Source organism: Rhea americana, unplaced genomic scaffold (genome assembly GCF_003343005.1).
Source record: "Rhea americana isolate MKP2758 unplaced genomic scaffold, rheAme1 scaffold_318, whole genome shotgun sequence".
NCBI classification, from domain to species: Eukaryota; Metazoa; Chordata; class Aves; order Rheiformes; family Rheidae; genus Rhea; species Rhea americana.
The window spans coordinates 378,520-400,593 of NW_028186444.1; positions in this window are offsets into that span (position 1 = coordinate 378,520).

Below are 22,074 nucleotides of genomic sequence, written 5' to 3' on the forward strand. Positions count from 1 at the left end.
CCTCTTCCTGGAATCACGACATTCCCTTCCTTGCCTCTGCAGGTGGTGGATGAGGCAATTACAGAATCGCTGACAGATCTGCCAAGTTCACAGGAATCATGTCATGAATCATTCATATTAAGACAATCTGAATGGGACATTCCAAGTATGGGTGAGTTCAGAGAGGGTGGCTGTAGGCAAATAGAAATTACACTTCAGATAACCTTCTGAATGCAAAATGAGTGTGTGAGCCCATGCAGAGGAGAGAGATGGGGTACAAATATTTTGATATAGAGAGCATGCAAACTAGAATTTAAAAGTAGCACAACGTACGTGTGTAAAACAGGCAAATGTTATACTGGCAAGGAGCACTGCCACTTCTCCAAGAAAATGTAGAAGTTCCCATAGAATGGGCTGGTCTAAGTACAGTATGGCTGCAAATAAGTAGTCTGATATCTGGAAGTGCTGAGTATGCAAAATCCCATTCCTGGGTTTACAGAAGTTCACTGAGAGTGATGTCAACGCGAGTTGCAGCTATCGCAGGAACAGGGAAAAAGGCCGCAGGAATCTGAAATGAAGATCACGGAATGACTAAGGTCCTTTCCACTGACTGGTATCCTTTGTAAATGTTTGACCTCCTGAAGGGTAAGCCTACTAATAGAGATGCCAGTCTTTGTGTAATGAGGTTAAAAGTCATAATTTCACACTTCTGCCCTAGAAGAAACATTAGATCCACTGCAGAAACCTCCTTAAAAAGATCTTTATCATTCCTGTGTGGGGTTAAGTCCCATCATTTGAAAAGTCCTCCCCTYTCCCAGGACTCATCCATAACCTTCAGACAGAACAAAAATATTGACCCCATTTCAGTACACTTTTCATATACTTGAGTTTGAGCAAGACTTGCTCTGATAAAAAGGGCTAGGATGAGGCCCATATATCATTGAAGTCCACCTCCAGTCTCTTGGCTGGCTTACAGCTCAGTTTTGCACRTACTGACTGAATGCTATTTTCTCTTTCTGAATCCTGYATGCTTCTTAATTATCTTTTAAAAAGAATTAATTTTTAAATGAATTAATACCTTACTATTACAAATTTAAGCATTTCCTTACTTCCTAAATATTTCCTTAGTGTGAGGTGATGGAGAGGTGGAAAGACTACACTTGCTTTTAAGAATCATTGCTATATGATTATTTTCAGATAAGCCCATGTGCATCCCTCACATGTAGAGTTACTACCTGTAACAAGATGGAAAAAAGAAAAATCACGCTCCTAAGTGAAAAAGCTACTGCTAAATATTCTTTCTTGTGCATAAGTACTGTATGAATTACACAGAAACTGGTCATCCTCTGCTTTTCTGTCCTAGAGATCCATCATCTTTACCGCTGTTCTCGCTTCACTCCAGCGGTTCTGACTTACTCTTCCAACTACTTTTTCCCCAAGAGTTTTAGGCTATTGTACCCATCTTTTCCAAAAAATACCACTTCCTTAACGCAAGATGGCACCGCTGACCATCTAAGAGGCTGAACGTGAGGACAGGTACACTGGACAGGTTTTGAAGTTCATCCCCATTAAGTAGATGACTCCTATAGCATTTCTTCCTGATTTCCTATCCATTTGTCACTTCACTCTGCTGTAGACACAGTCCGTTTTCCTACTTTATTTGTACTCCAAGAGATGCTTGGTCAAAACAAACGAAAATCTTGCCAAAATCTAATTAAGCCTGGCAGTATCCTGCAAGAAGAAGTATGTGCTACTCCCCACAAGCGGGTCACTAAGCAGAACTGCAAAAACATGGAGTAAACTTGCCCAAGACCCTGTCAGATGTACACGAGAACCATGACCTGCTACGCAGTGTGTACATGCTATGACATCTTTACAGAATTATTTAGGAGCTGAATGATCCTGAWACAGACCCACAAAATCCAAAACACCCAGGAACAACACTGCCTTGCTTCAGAAAAGAAGGTGCATGCCTGGATAAAACTCTCAGGCTTCACACATATACTGTGCACTTTGTGTTTGYAAAAATGAACTGGTTTGGGTTTTTTTCTGTTTGCTTTAAAGTAGTAGGTCTGCAAGGTAAAGGGAACTTCCATGGGGCCTGCTCAGAGCATGGATGTGCCGTCTCAGGAGGGGAATGTTTTATGTCTCTCTGCCACCTCTTTCCAGAGAGCACCAAAATAGGAATTGAAGAAAAAGGTTTTGATGATTTTTTTTTTTTGACATGTCCCTCAAAATAGCTAGACATCACAGAAAATACGTAGGCATTTTTGGTAACTGAGTATGTAGCCTTAGCTTTTTCTGCCAAGTAAAACTTTTCTCATTATCAGGGAAAGTTTTCTGTGGTACCAACATATAAACATACAATGTAAAAACTCCAGAGTCTAAATTAAAGACTAAGATTTAAAAGAAGGGGTCTTAATAAACTAATAAGTCCTGCACAGGCACTTTTGCTTTGTGGTAGGTACAGGGCACACCAGCAGCATGCAGGTTTTGCCTCAGTGGGAGATGAATGATTTGCTACGACCCTGCGAACCACAATGTAAACTTAAATTCACATCCCTGCTAACACTGTGAACCACCAGTGAATTTGGGCTGGATGCTCAGTGTGGATCCACCCAACACCAACTCACCAGGCAGCAACCAGCCATTTCAGACACCTCCTGCAAAACTCATCTGGCAGGAGCATGTTTCAGTCACTACCAACCTGGACTTAGTGATTAGTAAGGAAAAACAGTGGACTTGATATTACTGTTTCTCTTGAGTCCCTGGACTCAATAGTCCCCCCGAAGAGGGGCGTYGTTTCCTTTTTATGATAGAGGATTATATTCTTTCTCTGCAATTTTTAAGCTAATTTAAAGAACAGTTAAACAGATATCATGTTCTTGCTATGGTGTTCTACAGAGCAGTCCACGGTTCTATACTCCAGTCCACAGTTTTAGATTACTTACATGTGGTAAAAAGTTAGTTGTGTAGTGCTTCAAAGTTTTTAAAGTAGATTTTCCAAATCATTGCCTTTCTATGAAGTTCAGGACATTTCTTAAACTGTTCCATACCTTTAGAGGTATGAATTCTATACTCCTTATGCAAGGATATATTCCCACAGTTTCTCATTGCAGATACACAATCAGAACCTGTCCTGTATGCGGTTGCATACTGGCTCACTTCTCTATTCCTTTCCCCAGGATTTTTGGTCCTGCCCTCTCACCTTAACACTTCAAAGTATTCCTGCATAGTTAGCAGTCCCACAGGTCACACTTTGTTCTCACTAAGTATCCCTCAATTGCAGCTAAACAACYGGTTTTAAATCCTACCATCAACTGCAGAATAATTCCCTGGATTTCAGCAGAGGTAGTTCAAATATGGTCCAGCTTTGCTATTAATTCAGCCCTCTCCTCTGTGACTGAAATCACTCAATATCTGGCATCAGCCAGCACCATGTAGGTAGTGTAGATCTTTCGGTCTTCACACGAAGGGACTTCCTTCTACGGTCATGCCCAGAGCTCTCAATAAATAAGAGCGTTGTGAAACAAGTGTGTGTATTTTAGCTATAGACAGTCTATTGTGTATGCAAGTACAGCCAACAAGGTATAGTCTTGGGCACTACCATTCAGGCATGCAAGTGCAGCAGCTCTTGCAGGCTCRCACGGGATATTTCAAAGTCAGCACATAACATCGTTTCTTTGTACAGACCAAAATGTATTCAAAATCGTACAATTTGCTGCACCATACGAAATCAATAGTCCATTTTGCAATTACTCTTTCTCTGACAACATTAATATTCCCTGCTTTACAAGATGGAGTAAATAACTAGACAGGTGAYTCTAAGTATGTCTACACAGCACCACACAATACACCAAGGTGGTGGGATCCTAGGCATCTTTGCATACTACAGCTGCTTTGAGTTCAGTCTAACTGTTGTAACACAGAACTACATTTGCACCAACGTGTTAGCTGAAGTGGCTGAACTATTTCCCGTGCTTCCAGTACCAGTTCATACAGAGCTAGCTCAGCTATCTGTATGCTATCAGTGCACACCCAGTTACCAAATGCGGGCACGCAGGGTCTCCGCAGATCACCACTGGGTTTGGTYCCTGCCCAGTACCTCCACCTGCCCTCCATTCCTGCACACCCATTCAGGATTGTGCAGTCAGCTGGGTTCTTCCAGGTAAATCCCAAATCCATGAAAGTCAATTAAGGATGCTGAAGGTCATTTAAGATGAGAAGAGCTAGGCATAGAGAAAGATACATTACAACAGTGCAACGACCAAGCCTGTGTAGTTCTAGCCAAATACCTAGTTCAAAACCTTAATCATGCAACGGGCTGTTGGTTCAACAGACTTACTTTCTAGCTGGGCTTCCTCTTCCCATTTACGTTAGATGCTGTAGGTCACTGGTGATTTTACAGCTATTCTACCRCTGTAAACACGCAGAAAATACTGGGGGTCTGATTATAACCTTCTAAAAACCACAGTATGGAAAATAGAGTATTAGTCAGTATGCTTGKTTTTTTTTCTGCTTGATCTTCGTTCCCTGAAGAGAAATAATCTTCCCGTTACATAAACGTTCTCATTTTCTCCAACAAAATTCCCTCGTTGAATATTTTTGCAGTTATTCTTAGCCTTTCTTACAACTCCAACTTTTCTGTGTATAAATCCCTTTCTTTACCACTTCTTTTGTATTTCTTTTTATAAGCTTTGTATCTTTACCAGCTGATGCAYAGGATTACTAGCTCATGCATCCCCTTTTCCACATTTGTTTTGCTCTTCCACATTTTCACTTATTTACCTCCCTCACTAGGACTCTTCAGTCCTGGTTAATCCAAACCTAAAACTTTTAGATTCAAGTTTTAAAAAGCCTATCTTCTGCACTAGGCCTAAAACCAGTGATTGTAGTTCATTTTCCCTGGTGCAAACACACTATCATCAGAAATAATCATTATAAACTTTAAAAATAATAGTTGGTTTTCAGTAGTATATGAAACTCATTAAACGTTATGAGGGTTATTTTAATGAGTTTCATAAAACGCAAAACTAATCCAGTATCAGCAGGTTTAGTTCATTTTCTGTTGTACGCAACTGTGATTTTTGATATTTATGCAGTACCGAAAGGGACACCTACCTTCCTAATTTCTGATGTTGTTCATATACTGGTATTAAGGAGCCAGAAAGTTCATGTACTGTGAATCAGAGTACACAATATCAGACAATATGTAGCTACATCACTAAAAAAGTCAACTGACTTCCATTAGCAGCCAGTTTGATCCTTACTTTAGAAATAAATGTGAATAGGCAAAAAAATGATGATTATYATCATTGCTCTAGCAAACAGACTGCAGGAGCAACTTCCTTTCTGACACAGAAGATTTGCCAGCACTTGGTGACTTTGGTCRGGATTGTCTCTTCCTTAAAGGAGCACTAGCAGACCATCAAGGGAYACCAGAAACTTGGTGAAATATCTCCACAACTAGGTTCTCTAGCCTTTTTCTCGTCTATGAAGTTTAGGCATATGATTTCCAATCTGTCAATATGTCCCAAGAGAGTATGGATCTTGCAGTGGCTCTCTGAGATATTCTATTTGTCTGAAAATGGAGAAAGATATAATGAATAAGGCTAATTGCCTGATCTAGCATCTAGACCAAGATACAAGCAAACTATTGGAATTGTGGCAATTTTCTAAACTATTGTTTATTCAGTATTCTGGGGCCATACTTGAGATTAAATCTTGCATGTAAACTTTAACACAACCTTATTGACACCAGAATTAATTGGAAGTAAGCAAAAACTTTTACATCATTGAAAGTTGCGTGTAAGAACAAATTCAGAATGTAAAGGTTCATGGTAAAAATGCTAGCAAACATCCTCTGAAGTAGTGTATTTGATCTCAAAAATCAGACTTACTCTCTTTTTTAGCTAATATTTTCAGGATACTTTCATCTGAACAGAAACTCCAAAGGTAGTTAAAAGCTTTTTTCCTATTAAAAAAAATCAACTGTAATCCCAAATYGCAAGTTTATCACGAATGTAACCTCTTTGATTCCATTTGGTTCGACTTGTCCTCTTACAGTAATAATTTTTCAGTTCACAGGCTATRGTATGAATGATCTATTCTTTGGCAAAATAAGCTGTTATGTTTCCATCACAATGTATAAGCTCAGTTTCATGAGGGTGAGCAGGCAATGGGCCAAAARTAGAATACCTCTGCTTTGCAGTCATTTCTGAGCCAAGATATTATTTTTACTTTTCAAAAGCATGAGTGGTCAAAAAGCACTGCCTGGAAATTGAAACCATCCTCCATGCACCTCTGCTTCTCTCAAATTAAGCCYGAAAAGCATTTTGGGTTACATGACTCATACAGTGTGGGGACTGCACTTTCCCAACCTATACTGGTCTCAGTTTGTATTTCTCACTTGCGTTTCAGTGTTTTTCCCATCTTTAACTCAAGTGAAGATAAAAGCCTGCAAGATCGCTGTAAAGTGTCACAATCTGTGTCAGAAAGAAGCTCGCCAAACAGTACATCTTCACTGAGCTCTTACATCTGGTCGGTATCTGCCTTCCCTTGTGAAGGGTCCTTTGCAACCAAGCTGGAAACTTTGATGYAGTATTTGGAGCTACTTGAACAGTCACAGTGTATCTTGCCTTACAATACACTATGCCACGCTTCGATTCACCTGACAGTTATATAGCTATCTAGGGCTTGCTTTAACCTCAATAGCAGGCTAAAATGCTTTTCAAGATGCTTAGTATTGTCGTTTTATGATTGTCCAAACACTACGAYGTTCTGTTGGTGCTACTATAAAAATTCAGAGAGAGAAACTTAAGTTGAATTAATTCCRTGCAGATTGCGATTCTCCATGAGTTAACTTGATTCGTGGTGTTGACTCTATGAAATCTGGCTGTTTCTGCCTGCAAACATTGGGTTAGAGCCGCGTTTTAAAATACTAAGGGATGATCTCTTTCAGGATACTATTCAAATAGATATTTTCCCTTGGGGTTGACACATCATACTCTTTGGTTTTGAAACTCCACAATTTTAAAAATTACTAGATATCCAACATGCTTGGGAAAGATACAGGTTGAATCAACTTTGCAACATATTTTGACTGCAAAACTGTACAATGCTTGCTGGGGGGCAGAAAATAGATGTATCAGTAAAAGCGACACCAGACTGCAATATATTTCGTAYACAGACTACAATGCCAGGATTTTGAAGACCTATCTACCTTAGCACGCCAACTTAGGAGTTGAACCTGAATGGAAATTTAATTAAAACTGCAGGGTGATCATAAGGTCTACGCAGGAAGTGAGCTGGGATCACTACTTCTGGCTGAGCAAAAATTACCTGTATGGTGTGTGCTTTGTCAGCCCTCTCCCCTACTCTTACCCTCTTGTCTAAGCACTTGTTTCTCTCTTAGATTGTAAACTTTATGATCTGCAGTGAAATATTTCCTTTTGATATCTGCAGGGCATCTTGTGTAACTGTCTTGCTACTTCAGGTAGCATTCAACATTGCTTATCCTAAAAATCAGAATAAAAGTACATGGAACTTTATGTAGATACGAGTCAGTATATGCTGTCTTGGCAGACAGTGAAAAGGAACCTAAGCTGGAACAAACCACAAAATTCAAGGAATAAGTGGCTATTTTTAGATGTTCTCAGAGCTGCTTCTGAAGCTTTATATGAAGTATTATTACAGGCAAGCTAACCTTGTAAGGTTACACACCATTTCTCTCCAAAAACTAAGGGAATTAGAGCACATAAAAGTTAAAGACAGAGCCGGCAATTCAAACTGGACAAGATGATGTTTGCCGTGACAACTGAATCCTAAAAATCTATCTCAACTGGATAAAAGGATACAGATGTCCGTCTAGCAACTTTRGGCCATGTGTTCCTTAATGCATGGTCAGAATATTGCTAGTGGTGAAAAGAAACAGATTAAGAGTTTTCTGCTGGGTTTGGGGACTATTCTGTGCTTTGGTGAGACACTGCTTCTCCATCCAATTCTGGAGATTCCAAATGAATATGCATCACATTAGTGCATTGTAAATACTCAAAAGTCAGCTCTGAAAGAAGGAGAAATACCTATATAAGATTTAACCTTCTATATAGTGTATCAACGACTGTTGAAACTTGATGTCCGCATATAATAGCGGCAAATTGGGAAGTCTGAGGACAATCAGCAGAGGTATTCTTTAATAAGGGTGGGKTTTTTTTTTTTAAATACACTTGTACTGCAACAAAAAACAGTTAAAAATTGTACATCACTAGTGTACTGATCCTTAGAAATTAGGAAAAATAAATTAGGAAAACAAGCTCRCTTTCAGTAGATGAACGTAAGGATGACCAAGGTCCAGCTCCCTTCATATCTCAACTTCCTCAGTTTTGAAGGCTCCAACATCAAATGCCTAAAGAAGATTATATAAGAGCAGGAAATATCTAGTAGTACTTTCCTGATACAATCTTGCTGTTCCCAGAAATTGGAACTGCATGTTCAATGCACAGTTTAATGGTCCATTATTCTTATATTACAATGGAAAATAAACTATCATTCCCTTTTTATGCTCTCCAGGCTGCTCACAACTGTATACTTTCTCTCCTAGCTGTCCTCAGTTGTCTCAGTGGCCACTGAATGTCATCAAATTGTTTCAAACAGTTCAGGAGAGATACTGATATATAAGAACTTATAGTTATTTATATAAATCACATAGTACATTAGGATAAATAATGTYCACGCAGCCCATCAGGATAAATGACTCAGTGCTCCCTTTGAAACATTTTGGGATGGCAACATCACAGGGACAGGTTGTTTCAAGCTGTGAGGGTAGGAAGCTGAATGTATATAATACGTACTTTGCTTTCCAAAGAAATTTTAGTTTGGAGAAGGAAAAAAAAATATTTGAAGTCCTGAATAACTATGATTTTACACATCAGGTAAATAYTGTGTTAATTCAGCTTTTTTCTATCTTTGTGTCAAATCTCAATAASTTAAATTTCTGGCATAACTCAGTCCCCTGAGTTTTATAAGATTATATTGCATTTGGAAGTAGTTTTCAAAGTTCTAAGGAGCCAAACTACCATCTATACTAAGCACTATAAAAGTATACAATAAGACATAGGCACTCACATTGAAGAATGTTATATAATGAGACATAACAGTTAGAGTAGTACCTAATGATGCATAGGTAGAAATAAAGCGATGAAGCACATTTTCCAAACACATGGATACTGCAAATCAAAATAACACATTGGATTTCTAATGCAATTATTTTCAGATTTAAATTTAAAAGTAGTGAGGAAAGACTATAAAAATGGTAGTAACTGCTACCAGATTGTTAGTTTTAAGACTGAATTGGAAGGAAATTATGTTAGTTGTCAAAAGACCTTGACCAGGCAGGCTACTGTCTACTACATGAACAACAAAGAATTACAACCAGCAGAGCAGATAACCCACTACACGAGGAAAAATCAGTAGGAAGTAAACAAGGATAAGAGGAAACAATTAGGAATGAGGAATATTCTTTCCCAGTTATGCAAGCATTATTCCCTTTACAAAGGAAAAATACAGAGTTCCCAAGAAGAAAAGGCATAAGATGTCAGCTGGAATCTGCCTCCAYCAGTATATGGAAAAAGAGTATATATCTTTTGAATTTGAGAGAAATGATGTTCCTCTAGTCCTAATCAATTATCAAAGCTATGCTTCCTAGAGGTCACCACGGAAAGGGATGCTCTGGTACAGATGTCTCATTCAGAAAGGAATGAGGAAATGCGTGAATGCAAAAAGTCTTCTCGGTCTCAAGAACTGTAAACTACTATTAACATTGCCGTTTACCTGCTGTCAAACATTAAAGCTTGCTATATTTAATACTAATCTGGATTCTTTTACTTTGGAAAAACAGTAACAAAAGAGGCATAGCTCATAGTTGGACAAACATTAATATCAATATAAATAATGGAAATGATTGTGCCTGTAAATAATTTTTTTCTTGCTTTCTACTATAAACTAATAAGCCATGTCTTTTTATGTAGTGAGATTGTAAACCGATGATCTTCTGAAACATGCTTTCCTATATGCCATTACACTATTTTTCTGATCCAAGTATAGAGTCCTTRTAAGGGGTAATTTTCAGATCCTAGAGGTTAGCAGGAGTATGGCAAGCCAAACATAGGAGCCAAAACAGAGCTAAGGGAAAACGCTCAGCCGAGGTGCTCTATTCCCCCGTTGCGACAATGGTCCTTCTCACCTCCAAATTCTGCAAGCAGAACCCAAGTAGTGTAGGAATAAGGTGGACAAAAATCAAGATGTGAACCTACTGTCAGAAAAATGAGATCAAACAGAGAGTAGAATATGCATCTCCATCTTCTATCACATGACAGTCTGTTTGGCTGTAGGGTACTTGTCCAATCTCATTCCTAGCTCATGGCAATCCCTAGGTGAGGGAMTTCAAAATAAAAAAGGTGAATCAGCTTACCAGGAGCCTTTTTTACACRACCTTTTTCACAGTATGCCCTCTAGATCAGAATTTAGAAACACAGAAAGACACACAAGTTTCTAGTAGCTTCTGCAGGTCAAAAAGCTGGGAAAAAAGTAACTGTGAGGAACTGTGAAGAATGYGGGGAACGTGCTTGTATGTGCCATCTCGGCTGGGAAGGGGTCCCAAAGGGCACCTCAGAATTCAGAAGAGGTCTTGATTCAAAAAGGTCTTGATAGACCTGGGAGGAAGACCYACTAAAATTTGCTTCTCTTAGAAACCGCAGAAGGCATCAAGCTTGTCTTTTTAGCTTTCKCATCCCTATTCTGCTTTAAAGCCATGCAATAAAAACATTGCTACAACACAGATTTCAACTCGGGGTCTGAAAAATATTAATTGCTTTGAACAATATTGCATCTTTCTGTTTTACAAAATTATCCAACAAAAATAGCCTTGATGCCATGCAACACCAACAATGGTAGAACAAGATGTACTCTTTTACGTTTTAACATCTCTGCCACGTGCATTCTTTCACGTAAACCACCAATATTCACTGACAGTTTCTACCTATTCCATATTTAATTTCCCCCCAGAGAATGGCAGGAAAGTTTGCTCAAAAATGTCAATAAAAATATACAGTAACAATGCTAAGTGTTTCAAATTAAGCCCCTTTAATTTCTAGGTTGCATCATTAAACATTTTTTTCTGTTGCATGGAAGTCTCTAGTTAGAAAAGATAGGCTTTGAGTCCAGGTTGCGAGACCACGACACAGGACATCACTTTGCTATGAACACTAGACAATTCCACAGGTTTTAGGAAACACCTAATAGCCAAGAAGTCCATTTTATTTTAAATAAAAAATGGTAAACAAAAGCATTTTCAAGGCCAATTCTTGTACTTAAAACTATCCACCATATCTTCCTCTACTGAAGAATGTTATATGGAAGTATAAAGACACTCTGCTTGGCCGTAAACTTTTTCAGAGGTGACTACTGTACGATACTCCTGGAAATTAAGAACAACCTACTTAGAAAGCATCAGAACTCAATGCATTTTGCTCTAAATTACAAATGCATCCATGAAGATGCATCCATCTCTTCATGTAACTGAGAACTCTGCATTCTCATCTTATACGTTTTCTGCCACACAACTCCTTAACTCCCAGAGATGTTTTTACCTAGTAGGTTTAAGATTCACTGAATAGAAATGGAATTACGTTATACAGGAAAGGATTCAAATGCTTCAAAGGACAATACGTAGTGACCGCTGCAGTCGCTACCCACCATTAGGTTGTGCAACTGCATTCAGGCAGAAGTACCATCTGTTAAAACCACTGTAGTTACCCTGGTATAAATCCAGCGAGGCTCAATACAATTTCTCTCACCCTGTTGTTTTGACAGGGCTTTGCAAACAGCATTTTTATTGGCTTTCATAACAGAACTGAGGCATTTCATCCTYGTACACCTCGGTTCTCCTCCACACTGTGCATTCGCAGCTCGAGTCCCTACTACTTCAATAAAGCAGTTAAGGCTTGTCCCTGCTATTTTCTGTAACTGTTTATTTGTGATTCACTAAGATTGTGTGTCTCTCCTTTTCCTCCTTTCTAATCCCTAAAAAAAACACCTCCTGCAATGAACCATGGCTGCATCRTTCACTAGGAACTGTGGTCAGCTGCCAAAATTCACACGTGTGTCCCAGCAAAGCAAACTCATGGCCCTCCGCTCCACCGAGAGCGCAGGACCTGGGTGGGGAAATTCATTATGCTTTACCGCTGTCAGGCTTGTGGAGTTTGTTCTGTGTTTGATGGGGTTAACGTGAGACGCTGCAAGCTGAAAGTACAACTGTGGGAACTGATGTAAAAACCTAAGTTGCCAAGGTTAAAATAATAGTGTCTTTTCTTAAAATACAGACGATCTGTCTCTATACACAACAGTACAAATAGTTTAGAGACATTGTACCAACAGGTGGCACCCGCGAAGAGCTATGTGATCAGGAGACCAGCAATACTTGACTTCAAACTGCATTATAAATATATTTGCTTTGTGCAACACTGTGTCTATCTTAGGGCTGCAAATACTGCGCAGGAAACACATATGTAACTTATCTTGACAAGCGAGTTGCATCAACATAGTCCAAGTTGCTTCAGCTGGTCTCTCCAGTCTCACAAGGCAGGTGCATGTGTATGTGTAAGTAAAATATCACTTATTCCATCAAGTACTGATTCTGCATTTACTAAGTCATTGGCTACTCTGTTGCTATCGTTTGAAATGCCACTGGTACTTTTTCTGTCTTACCCCTTTCTTTAAAAAAAAATTATGGAACATAGAATTACAGACTAAAGTTTACATCTGGTAGATAACATAAAAAGTATCTGCCCTTTTATCACAGCAAATTAAGCAGTAYTGTAAAAATGTATAACTTGCCTTCTTAACTGTCATTTCTCCTATCATTTTTCATAAGTGGCTGACTGCTTAGAAATAAGCTTGAAATCAGAAACGTGACCCACATATCCTGATCAGCATTATCATTATCAYGAAACGCAATCACAGAATGGAAATGTTTACTAAAAACAGACTCCTCTGGAAAAATCTGGTTATTTTCTAGGCAAGAGGGTGTGAAGAAAGATGTACTTAACTCAGTGGAAAAATCTCTGAAGTGACTTTAGAGTACTGAGCTATTCTGGCTTCTTTGTGTTACCTTTCTTGGCTGCCCAGTTGTTTCTGCTCCAAGCACGATGATCACCAAAAACCATTTGACATCTGGTGCGGCCTAACTGTGCCACCTGCTTGCAAACACACTCAGTCATCGATCAACCAGTAGCAAGAGAAGGCCTAAATCAGAGCTTATAAGCCAAGTACTTTGTCAGCGTAAGGACAACATTTACCTTGTTCTGCCTGCTCTGTGCCCTGTACCTGAGCTGTTTTGGGGCTTYGCAGTGGTGACACAAGGGGCTTCGCAGTTTCTACCCTTTAGCATAACTTGATGCATCTACATTCTCCTATTCATGCTCAAAAGCACTGTTTGGTATACCTGTTAGGACAGATTTGGATGGTTTAACCAGATTACATCTAATCCACCTGATTACATTTAGGGATAGAGTAGAAGCTATGTACTTCTAACCTGGATTTTGCTACTGCTCTRCTGCATGGCCGTAGTTAGGTCTCAGCACCTCTGCTTCTCTCCCTCTTGGCCTTATTCATGTAGACCATAATCTGGCARGGGTAGGTTGCACCCCTCGCTACACGCACATACGGTAATTAGTACAGCAGAGCATCAAATTTAACATAGGCCTCCAAGATTGGGTATGCAAGCTAAGAACATTTACATTTCAAAATCCCGTCTCCGTGACTATACTGAGTCACGGCCAGATTTTCTCTCGACCAGACGGGATGTTGCTCTCTGCATAGGAAGCCATCGCTGAGAAGAGACAGAAAGATTTGAGCTCACGCTTCCCAAGCAGAAAAGCAGCCCACATGACAAACTTCCAACGTTGAGAAGAGCTGGCAGCTGCTTTCAGAGACATATCATCAGTCTTACATGCTACTACTAGTGAAATAATCCAAGGTCAAACCAATATTTRTATAAAACAATTCCATTTATCTCTATACTTAGAGATAACACACACAAATATTTATCTTCCTTGAAATCTTTCTAAGTAGCATTCCAATCAATTGGAAAGTTTTGCTAAAGATTTAAACAGTTGCTTTCTGGAGTGTCCTACAAATTTTAATACAATTTGCCTCTATTTAGAATTGAATAAATCATTAGAGCAGGCCTCATTCCTTACCACAGGAGCACAATCTCTTTTCCAGTCTGCTCCGAGACAGGCTTTCAGCACATACTGTATTGTTATTACCGAAGATGCCAAGTCCACAGACCTGCTTTGAATTTAGGTTTCTCAACTGCAGCATTACAAAGGTTTTCACTGGAATGCCACTCTGATTTCCAGGCTTTGATGATGTTTCAATAGCACAATAAAAGGAAGCTCCTTGTGCCACAACAAAAGAGAAAATATCATGTTTGAATAAATGGAATTCTTTGGCCCAACAGAACATGTGTCATTGTGCATGTTTTTTCCACAGATTTGGATCTTTCTTGGAGCAGGCTGCTGCTGATGGTCAGGATAGCATTCACTGTCGTGTACAAGATCACTAAATGAATAAAGCTAAAAACCAGAGACCTTGTTACACAACTGATGCATAAACTTAGTAAAGGAAAAGCAGTAAACTTATGAGTAGCTGCTGCTAGTATTTGCCACAATTACCCATGTAAGCCACAGAACACACAACGCATTTTCCAAAAACATTGAACTTTTTTTTTCAAGGAGTTTTATGTACTTGTAATGAAGCTACTATGGACACCCTGCTATGATGACGTTAGTATTTTGAAAATATATATGAAGGAAATTAGACCAGACTTGCCTTAATGGAGTTCTTGTTTCAATCCACATAAAATTGTTCCATGAATATGGGCGAGTGTGTTTCTAATGGATATACACACACACACATATATATACACACATAAATTTGTACAAAGTTCTCCGAGGTATAACCTTCCTCAGCAGTTTGACTGCCAGTCTCTTTAGAGAGGACTTACCAGCCCAAGGCACTTTTAACAATAAGGCTAAAAGAAGCCTTGCTACGGAGTGGAAATGAATTATAGGAATCTAAACTGAGAGTAGCATTAGTAAAATTAGTTCATCTCCTGGGTACACRTTTGGTTTAGAGTGAGATAACGTAGCAAAGCAATCTCTAGGAACAACCGTGGACTAGAAGAATTCCTGATCCTCAGATATTGTTCGCATATCTTAACATTAAATACCCCCCCAAAAAAAACCAACACTATAGCAACGCATGAAAGGAAACATTTTTTAAAAACTCCTGAAAAGTCTCCCTGGAAAACAAAAATTTTGCAAACATTTTTAGAGAAGAATGTTCTGTTCCTAGTTGCAACTTCCTTTCAAGGGCAATTTTCCAAGCATCTGTGACACTGGGCCACATCAGTGTAGCCAAATCACACATCTTGCCACAGGGCCCCTGAAAAAGGTCCTGTGTAAACATCTTCGTAGTAGCACAGGGAGGAAATAATTCCTGCGAGAGTGGCGGTGCTCGGTCTGCTCAACAAGCTGTGCATCCTTCTCTCCCCAGACACGCTAGCTCAGCTGTGCCGGCTGGCGCGGCTCTGGGGAAGGGGGGAGTCGAGGATCCACCCAGTCCCTGGCCGTGTCTGCTGGAGGGTGGGGGGAACTAGCACCTGCTCATTCCTGCATATCCAGATCCACTTAAGCAGTCCAAGGGCTTCTCACCCACCTAATGCTTCAGCTAAGATCCATTACCCAGAGGATAAATTACCCTCTGCACTTTGCAAATTTGCCAAGGAAAGGTGAGTCTGCAAACCTTTTCTTGCTATATTTTAATCCTATTATTTACCCAGAAGGGAGAACTATTAAAAAAAAAAGGAAAAAAAGAAAGAAAGAAAGAAAGAAAGAAAGAAAAAGAAAAAAAAATCCAACCAAATGCAACTAAATACATCTGGGATCAAAGAATTCTCAGTGCTTGGCTGGGATAGATGGGGAGTAGACAAACTGTATTCTGCTGGGTTCAGTTTGCTAAGAAAGAAGAAACACCACTCTGGGTACCACCAAAGACCTTCCAGGTTGGATATGCTGGCCAGTAAGGGGAGGGGAAAGAAATCCTATGAGAGGACCCTCTTCCTAAGAAGTGATTTGGCATTTGCATAACAAAGAGCAGAAAAAAAGCTGAAGGCAGATAAAATTGTATTTGTAAATCTACAATTACCTGAGAGATTTGGCCTCACAGGATGCACAAGGAAGCTGTAGCGCCTGGGAAGGGAATTGTAACACCAGTTACACCCTGCTAGCTGGCCCTGGAAGGAGCTTGGAAACTTCAGTTTCTCTTTGCAGACACTAGAATGTAGGGCTAAGACGAGGCCAYCCCAGTCCTCTAATAAACTGCATTCCCTGCGGACCCATATTKAAAATACTTCAGGTTAAAGCTTCTGAATGTGTGAATTTGCAATAACTCACTTTCCYGCTATCCTCAAAGCATCTTCCCCATTGCTCCATGCCTCTGAGGCTCTACTAGTACTTACCAGAAGTAACGTCATTTAAGAGTGAGCTTCTGAAGCTCTTTCTGTTCTCAGCTCCAAGGTAGAGTACAGCTAGTTTGCAAAACAACCTTAGAAGATTTAGTGTACCACAAGTCTGAGCAGCTGTGTTATCCTATTTTATCATTACTTCACCATGCACTTTTCCTCTGCTGATGGCTTTATTTACAATCTCTTTTTGAGCTACGAAATTGAAAAATTGGTTGCAGTTGTATTATGYGTGTTGTCAGATACCAGCAATCAGCCATCATTACATGTCAACAAAAAATACAGGCTCTCACTGGTTGTGTGAGAAGACAGACCTTTAGGTATCAGCAAATATCAGGCTTCCRCATCTCACTCGTACCACCATTCAGATACGAAAGGTTCATCCTCCAGGGAAGACAAGACCTCTCCCCAGTGTATGATCACACAAAGCATCCCTGAAAAACTGGAAGATTCAAAGGCTCCTAAAGCTAAAGCAGTTTGTATCCAGCAGTCGCCCTTTCAACTTTACTCTGTGCAATGTTCCAGGCTGTATTTGTGTAGGCTACCCAAACGGTTCAACTTATCTTCCTGACTGATGCCAATAAGTCCTTGATTTAACTTTTTTTTTAATCCCTTTTATAGCAATTCTGATATTGTCATTATTGGTACTGATAGACTGCTGTAAGTGTGGGTAACRGAGGGCTTTACAACACATGTAATGGATGAGGTCTTCTCTTTGAAGACCCTGTAATGTAATGCAGACTTTTTTCTTACATCAGAGTTGCGTTATTGCTAGTCAACCATGGTGGASCATTCCTTCATAAAGCAATGTCAAGAAACTTCCTGAACATATTAAATGGAGTCCCTGGATCATCATTAAATGTCTGGTTTTGCTACAGGATCCACAGACCCAGCTGGGAAGGACAGAGGACAGGACTACAGCGTTCCCCTGMCATCAGCCCGGGGATTTCCTGGATCTCAAAGCTGAGGAAGTTTGGCAAGTGCCACATGCCAGGTCTACTTGAGGAGATCCCCAGGTGAACAGCTGGAAGGCCCCTTATACRACTGGAACAGGTCAAACCTAGGAACAGTTCAGCATAAAGGCACAACTGGTGGTGCACATCAAACTGCAGACAAAAAAAAAACCACAACCAACTGGAATGAAAATGATCAGTGGCTGCAAGAAAGGAATAAGGTTTGACTATTTACCAATGTCAAATTGTATCAATATCTATGTACTTTTGATTACTCAGCCTGCTGTGAAGGGCTCATGCATTAAACACTAGCTTGCACATTCCACAAAGGGTTTTTTGTTTTGTTTTGTTTTGTTTTTCCCTTTCCAGGCTGTCAGAAAGGATTTGGATGAGGTCGGTCTCTGAACACAGAACATTCAGGCTTAAGTGTAGGAAGGACCTGAAAGTTAAGTCTTCTACTGTACAGCAYGATGGCATATTGTGCATATCAGTCTGGCTCGTTCTATCGCTAACAATTACCAGCTACAGCTGGGGTGACCTGCTGCACTAGCTTTCTGACGCAGTCATTAGTCACAGTCCAAGAGATGTTATGATATAGTGGGATTCTAAAAGTCCTGTAAAGTAATGGACAGTTATCAAACAGTTGAAAACCCATAGACTAAGCAGAAGGAGCACTGTGGCTGCCAAGGGGGGAAGAAATCTCATGAAATCTGGAATCTGTTTCTACTTACTGTCCATCCTAGTAAAACAAAATGATCTCTCATTTGAGCATATGGTTCTGCTTAGACAAGAAATTGTATATATTGGTCTAAATCCAGAATAGCCTTTCTGACATATTACTCAGTGTTAGAAAATCACTACAACCTGCATGCTCTGTAGCAATTCCTAATGCTAAGTGCGACAAATCTACAACGATCCTTCTCCTCCCCCTCCCATCCCCAGCCTTCTGCCCTAGCCCCATTCCTTTTCTCAGRCTTATATCTTCTTCTATGTGGCCAGTTGCAATCAGTCTTTCCACTCTTCTCTTCACACTGCTTCCACCTTGACAAACATATCTTTTCAAAAAGAGATGACACTTCTTCCCTAGGAGAGGCCTTTCAGCAGTATCTTAGCAGTTCCTAGCCCACATTGTAACCTACTGATTGCAAAGAAGTTTAGCTTTCAAACTGCAAATATCTCATGGATAATATTCATATGTATGTTAACATTGCATTTATTTATTTTAACAGATTGCTTAACTTTTACTCATCTATGCTAAGACAGAGAAACATCCAAACCTTTGGGGTTGATCAGATGACAGTCAAGACAGAGGCCACAGTCCCTCCTTCTCATTCCCCAAAGAAGGCAACAATAGCTGGAGAATACCCAGATCCAGCTCATATCCATGCAGCTGGCTGGCCAGAGATTAAAAGCATGTTACATAGCACAGCCTGTGAGTTCCTATGCAGCATCAAGATACAGAAAAAGAAGTAAATTTATCCATGAAAGAATAAGGCTTTGCAAACCTGAATGGTCAACAAATTGACCTCTCTGAAGCAGAGCTAGTTGATATTTTTCTTACTACAGCTGAAAGTGTAGTTTAGATGCAATCCAAACTTCACACAAGAATATATTGATTGTCAGAAAATGGCACTGAAAAAGAAATACTGAGCTGAAACATTTGAATGAGATCAAAACATTTGAATGGGGAAAACTTACTTTATAAGAATGGATATGGATGGGAAAGGAGACAGCCAGAAAACCACTTGGCCAGCTGGGCCTGGGTTGAATCCAAGTATGTTAAAGATAGATTAATTACTACTAGGCTCTTCTTCAGTGTTATAACCATGGCGAGGACAAAGGAGTTCCCCGGCACCTTGCTGAAGATGAAATAAAGTTTGATCCCACTGCGGTCTTCGAGGAATATCTGTGCAGCACTAACYATACTTTGGTGGAAGAAGCTTTAAGGGAACTGAAAATATCATCAAACAAAACATAATAGAAAACTGCTGGTCAGTTAACATAGTGTGAATATCTAAGTTAGAGCAAAGTTATACAATCATCACCTAGAATAGAATTGCCTGCTCATTTCACAATGTAGTTCTGAAAGAGTCTATGATTGTGTGACTTAGTCCAAAATCTTAGAGAAAGAAGACATCAGTGGCAAGGAGTTGCACTGGCTGGTATGGGCCAAGTTTCTCCAAGAGGGCTCCTACTTCTATTAGGGGATATTGGAAAGAAGAATCTTTCCATACAAAGGCCATTTCTGAGCTGAGTAAGAGAACATTTAAACAACAGTCAAATACAAATGTCTCAAGGAAAATACTAAAATACTTTTTGGAAAKRAATTTTTTTTGAAAAACAAAATCATTTTAGCAAAATACTGTAATGGCAAAAGTCCTTCATACTGCTCTTAAAAATATCACTCCCTTGGGACTATGTTCTTCACTAAGGACTGAGACATTTCCTGAAGCTCATCCTGGCTGCTAGTTCRCAGAATAAGTTAATTTGGCACCCTTCAATTCAAGCAAGGTTGTCTCAAGAAATGGACAATATTATCATCACTAGAAGGCTAAAGGKTCTTTCCATTTCAGGTCCTGGAAAACACTATTGTCTTAGATAAAGTTTCAAGGTTTGACACAGAGAAGCACTCCTGGAACTGAAATAAAGACTTATCTGAGAAAATGCAAAGACTCATTGTATCTGTCCTCAAGGAAATCAGATTATTCCTTTACATCCAAACTAGCAGCAATGTCAGCTTAGGTATGAACAGTATGCTGGCCATGAGGATGATCAGGTGTGAATGCAAGAATTAATTCAAATAAGAGCAAGGAGAAGGGATAATCTTTCTCAAGAAGCAGACAAAACATCATCGTGAAATGAGGTGAATATCTTTTCACACACCGGAGAATTTAGTCTGTGCCAGGAGAAYAGATTCTTTCAGCTAATAAAAGTCCAGTGCACTGAGGCCAAAATACGGGTTTGTGTTGGGGAAGAGGAAGTTGCATTTACTTGCATAAGTGTTCTAGAGGTATCCATTCCTGCAGGGATAAGGCAGATGTTTTAATTACCTGAAAAGACTTACACAGGCCTGAGATTAGAGTCAGTAGCTTCAAAACCCCTGGAATTGGGGAAAACACTTTTACCAAGCAGACATTTCCGTCTAACTAGGGCTAAAATATAAAACTTCCTGTAGAGAATATTATCATCAAACTAAAATGAGACACCAAGGTGGAATCAGGTAACTGCATCACCCCCAACAGACAGATAGATGTTGGTTTAAGAGGTCAAAACATCTTTCTCCCTCRGGGCTGAGATAGATATCTCTTTGAGGAATTGAGTAGGCAAGAACTACTTTAAGGAAGCAGACAGTCCTATGACAACRAGGCCAATGAAAGAGGATAACTACAGGAGTAAATATCAGGAGTAAATATAAGGAGATAAGAAAAAAATATCATACATGGAAGAAGATCAATATCCTTTGCAGAAGTAGACTATATTTCATATGAGAAGTAAAAAGAGTTTCCTTAGAAGAAATGCATCACATCAGCTCCAGCAAGAAGTCATTTAGTATATTAACCTGTGAGGTGCTGAGCTTGAATTAGTAATCCATGATACAGGATCCATCCACATGATGATGCCCCTTTCTACCCAGGAAAGATAYAAATTTTATAGTATTTATAAGATCATGTAACTAGTTGTTTAGAACAATGTAGTACTAACCTTATGATCCAGGTTCTGTCATTGTACACCGAAATATAAAGGAGCTTTATAAGTCACCTGTCTCACCTAGGTACACAAAGTTACCGATATATTTTTAGATTAAAATTGTGAAAATAACTAATGTAGACTTCTATGCATTTCTGTGAAGAACTCTTGCTTCATAAGACAAACCTTCACCTAATCCTTCTTCTTGCAAAGGATGCCAAATAATATAAGACAGGGTTGACAAAATTTTAAATGTGGAAGACTACTTCCCCCACTACTTTATTTACACTTTTAGGTGATCAAGAGAGGTAAAACCAGACCCAGCAATGTAATCTTATGGTTTTGAGSTACACACCTTATTGAGAAATAGATAACCTCGTTGCATGTCCTGCAAAAAAGAGCCTTATAAAAGTACAAATGCTTTTACACCTTGATTAGGTTCTTTCAATAAAAAAATGCTTCATTCTAGTTAGCTGAAAAGAAACTCTTGTTTCTTGGAAAGAACAAATGTAAAAGTTACTAGGATGATTAGTTTGCAAGCTCCTTGGCAGCTTTGTGTAATGCTAACACAGTAACCAGGCATTCCTTATGGCTCCTAAAGGGCTGGCACCCCTCAAGTAGCTAAACACAGGAGAGAAGGTGCCTCAGGAAGACCACGATATTCATACTACATGCTACCATAACACCATCTGAGCAGGGATGGAGCAGAGTACTTTGCACTGGTAGCAACAGTATTAACCTCACCAAGTCAACTTGAGAGCTTTGTTTTCTTCTTTCTTACAGAAGTATGACTGTGCCTACTGTGCCATTAGGAAAAAAAAAAAAAAAACAACTCACATGGGATGGAGCAGAGTACTTTGCACTGGTAGCAAC